General features: G+C 37.7%; 1 pseudogene; it reads right to left on the reverse strand.

Moving 5' to 3' along the window:
- Positions 1 to 388: 388 nt before the first annotated feature.
- On the reverse strand, positions 389 to 1,650 carry LOC112635571 (annotated as a pseudogene).
- Between the last annotated feature and the right edge of the window lie 2,903 nt (positions 1,651 to 4,553).

Raw genomic sequence — 4,553 nt, forward strand, 5'->3', positions numbered from 1 at the left:
TACAGTAAAAAATGGTGTTAAAATCATATGGAAACACCTTTGAATATATGGTCCACTGTTGACTGAAATGTTACTGTGCGGTGCAGGCCTGTATTTCATTAGATGTAGGTTTTGAAAATATATTCTCCCAGTCTTGGCTTATCTTTTCATTTAGAGTAGCATGTTTCAAAAGCAAAAGATTTTAATTTTGCTGGAGAAAATGTATCCATTTTTCATGTATGTTGATAACTTTTATGTCTTGTCTTATTCCATTCCGGCTGCTGTAACAAATTACTATAAACTGGATGGACTACAAAAAATAGAAATTTCTTTCTTTCTTTTTTTTTTTTGACCTCCGAACTTTTTATTTTCCTCCTGCTCCCCAAAGGGTACCCTGTCTTCTGCTGGATTAATGCCTCAGAACTTTGGTGTCCTTCATCTCAGACAACACTTTGCCATCCACTATCTGGCGGGTGGTGGTCTTTTGGATGGTTTGCATGGAGTTGTTGCTGTCCAGGGCATCACCAAGATTGAACTCCTCGCCATCTTCCAGCAGGCGGTGGCAGGTGGCGATCTCAGCCTCCATCTTGACCTTGCTGTTCAGCAGGGCCTCGTACTCCTGGGCCTGGCGCTGTCCCTCTGCCAGGGTCTATGCCAGCTCTGACTCCAGGTGCAGCAGGATCCCGTTGAGCTGCTCCATCTGCAGGGTGTGGCGGGCCTCCACCTCCCTCAGGCTGCCCTCCAAGCTGACTTTCAGATTTCTCATGGAGTCCAGGTCAATATGCAAGGACTGGACTGCATGTCTCAGCTCTGTGAGCGTCATCTCAGCAGCTCCAACCTTGGCGGACTGCGTGGTGACCACTTTGGTGCTCTCCTCATTCTTCTGAGACCAGTATTTGTCCAGCTCCTCTTCGTTCTTCCAAGCCAGCTCATCATATTGGTCCCAAATGTCTGCCATGATCTTGGCGAGGTCCTGAGATCTGGGGTCATCTACCTCCATGGTCAACCCAGAGCTGGCAATCTGGGCTTGTAGGCCTTTTACTTCCTCTGCGTGGTTCTTCTTCATGAATAGCATCTCCTCCTTGAGCGCCTCAATCCGTCTCCAGCTGTGGCCGAGTGACACTGGTGTCATCAATGACCTTGCAGAGCCTATGGATGTCACGGGCCATGGCCAGCTCTGTCTCATACTTGACCCTAAAGTCATCAGCAGCAAGACAGACATTGTCGATCTGCAGAACGATGCAGGCATTGCAAAGATCTGAGCCCTCAGGTCCTCAATGGTCTTGAAGTAATGGCTCCAGTCTCTGACCTGGCGTCCCTTCTTCTCCAGGTGCTCCTGGATTTTGCTCTCCAGCTTCTGGTTCTTGGTCTCCAGGCTCTTTGCTCTGTACAGGTAGGAGGCCAGGCAGTCGTTCAGGCTTTGCATGGTCTTCTTCTCGTTCTGGATGCCTCCCATTCCTGCCAGACCCCCAATCATCCCCGCGGCCAGGCCCCCAGACCCCATGCCGCCCAGAAGCTGGTCAAGCAGGATACGGAAATCCAGGAACCAGAGCCCCTGGTGCCTACATAGATGCTGACCATGCTGCTGACCGGCCAGGCACCGTAGCTGGGCGCCTGGACAGAGCCCAGGGACCGGTAGTTGTTGAAGGTGGAGCGAGTGGTGAGGTTCATGGTGTCCGGGGAGGCGGGTGAGAGGACAGGACTCAGACTTTCCCAATGACCAAAAAGTAGAAATTTATTTCTTAACGTTTCTGGAAGCTGGGAAGTCCAAGATCAAGACACTGGGAGATTTGGTATCTGGTGAGGAAGAGCTTGCTCTCAGGTTCATAGATGGCTCCTTCTTGCTGCATCCTCACTTGGTGGAAGGGGCAAGATTGCTCTCTGGGGCTTCTTTTATAAGGACAATAATCTATCTATGAGAGCTCTGTCCTCATGACCTAGTCACCTCTAAAGGCCCCGTCTCTTAGTACCATCACATTGGCAGTCAGGATTTCAACTTATGAATTTTGAAAGGATAGTAGCATGTTTTATCTAAGAAAGTTCTGCCTGAATGAAGGTTACAAATATTTTCTCTTTTTTTCTAGAAGTTTTATACTTTTAGCTCAAGTTTGCCTTTCTGATCCATTTAGATTTAAATTACATTTCTGGTGTGAGGTAAGAGTCAAGGTTCATTATTTTGCATATGGATCCAATTATTCCAAGACCATTTATTAAAAAGAGTACCTTTTCCCAATTATATTATCTTGATACCTATGTCGAAAATCAATTAACTATACATGTGTAGATCGATTTCTTGGATTTCTATGCTGTTCCACTAGTCTAATAGTCTGTCTTTACACTAATACCACTCTGTTTTGACTCTTGTTATCTTTATAATATGTTCTCAAACCAGACAGTGTTACGTCCTACAACTTTATTCTTCTCTGTCAGAAATGTTTTGCCTTTTCATTTTCATATAAATGAAAGTTCTTTTCATTTTCATACAAATTTTAAATCCATTTTCTCAATTTTTACAAAATAGCTTGCTGAGATTTTGACTAGACTGCATTGGGCCTATCTGTTAATTTGATGTGAATTGACATCTTAACAGTAATGAGTTTTCTGACCCATTAACATGGTATACATCTCTATTTAGCTGTTCTTTAATTTCTTCAACCAAGCTCTTATAGTTTTCACTGTAATCATCTTTCATATATTTTGATAATTCTATCCCTTTGTATTTTGTGTTTATATTGTGAATAAAATTATTTTAATTTCCCATTGCTTGTTGTTAGCTTATAGAAAAATGGTTGATTATGTATATTGACTTCATATCATGCTACCTTCCCATATTTATTTATTAATTCTAATATTTTTTGTAGCTGGAACTTTGGAAAAAATCAATAAAACTGATAAACCTTAGGATTTTCTATATAGATGATTATCTCATTTGTGAATAAAAACAGTTATAATCCCTTCTTTCCAATCTTTATGCCTTTTATTCTTTTTCTTGCCTTATTGCAGCAGTAAAGACCTCTAGTTAATTGATAAGTAGAGGTGGCGAGAATGGACTTCTTTGCCTTATTCTCAAAATTAGAGGAAAAATATTTATGATGTTAGCTGTTGATTTCTCATAGATGTCCTTTATTGGGTTATGGAAATTCTCCTCTACTACTAGTTTGCAGAGAGCTTTTTATCATGAATAGGTATTGAATTTTGTCAAAAGTTTTTTTGCGTATACTGAGATGGTGATATAGTTTTTTTTGCCTCAGTCTGCTATTAGGATAAATCACATTGATAGATTTTCTAAAGTTAAAACAACCTTCCATTTCTTGGATAATTATACTTGGTAACAATATATTATCTTTTTTATACATAAAGAAATTTATTTACTAAAGTTTTGTTAAGAATTTTTGCATCTATGATAAGGAATATTGATCTATGCTTTTCCCGTAATGTCTTTGTCTGATTTTAATATCAAGCTCACCTCATAAAATGAGCTGGGAAGTGTAATCATTTCTTTTATTCTCTGGACGAGTTTATGTAGAACCTCCATTATTTCTTTCCTAAAAGTTTCCTTTAACATATCAGTGTTGTGGCTGATGTTTTCTTTCTGAGAAGATTTTCAAATATGAAATTTTTAATAGAAGATATGGGGCTATTCAGATTACCTATATTTCTTTAATGAATTGTGGCAGTTTGTGTCTTGCATAGAATTTATATGTCATCTAAATTAAAATTTTTTTGCTAAAATTTTTCAGAATATTCTCTTATCCTTTTGATGTGTGCTGAATTTGTAACAATATTCCTCTTTCATTTTTTTTTTTAACTGATAATTTGTGTCCTCTCTCTCTGTTTTCTTTTTTTTTTTTCCTGATTAGTCCGGATACAGTTTATCGATTTACAGATTTTTTTCCAAATAGTCAGTTTTGGGTTTTTAAAAATATTTTTCTATTGTGTTTATTTCTTATTTTAGTCTACTCTTTATTATTCTCTTCCTTCTACTTGCTTTGAATTTAATTTGCTCCTTTCTTTCTAGTTAATGCTGAAGCTTAGATAAATTTTTGAGATTTTCTTTTTAAATATAAGCATTTAACGCTATAAATTTTCCTCTTTGCACTGCTTTTGCTTTATCACACAAACTTTGATATTTTGTGTTTTCATTTTAATTTTGCTCAAAATATTTTATAACTTCCCCTGTATTTTTTATTTGACTCATGAGTTTTTTAGAATTGAATTATTTAATTTCCAAATATTTGGAGGTTGTCAAAATATCTTTTTGTTATTGATTTCTAGCTTAGTTAAGATCAGATAACTCTGTATTATTTAAGTTTAGTTTAGTTAAGATCAGATAACTCTATATTATTTCAGTTATTTTCATGTTTTTTGACTTGTTTTATGGCCTTGCATATGATCTATGTTACTGATTGCTGTAAACAGTTCAAACAATGTATATTCTGCTGTTGCAGGGTCTGTATGTCAATTAGGTTAAGTTGGTTGATAGTAAGTCTTCTTTATACTTATTGGTTTTATGTCTACTTGTTCTATACCAATTTCTGAGAGAAGAGTGTTGAAGTCTCCAAAAGTAATATAAT

Source organism: Theropithecus gelada, chromosome 11 (assembly GCF_003255815.1).
Source record: "Theropithecus gelada isolate Dixy chromosome 11, Tgel_1.0, whole genome shotgun sequence".
NCBI classification, from domain to species: Eukaryota; Metazoa; Chordata; class Mammalia; order Primates; family Cercopithecidae; genus Theropithecus; species Theropithecus gelada.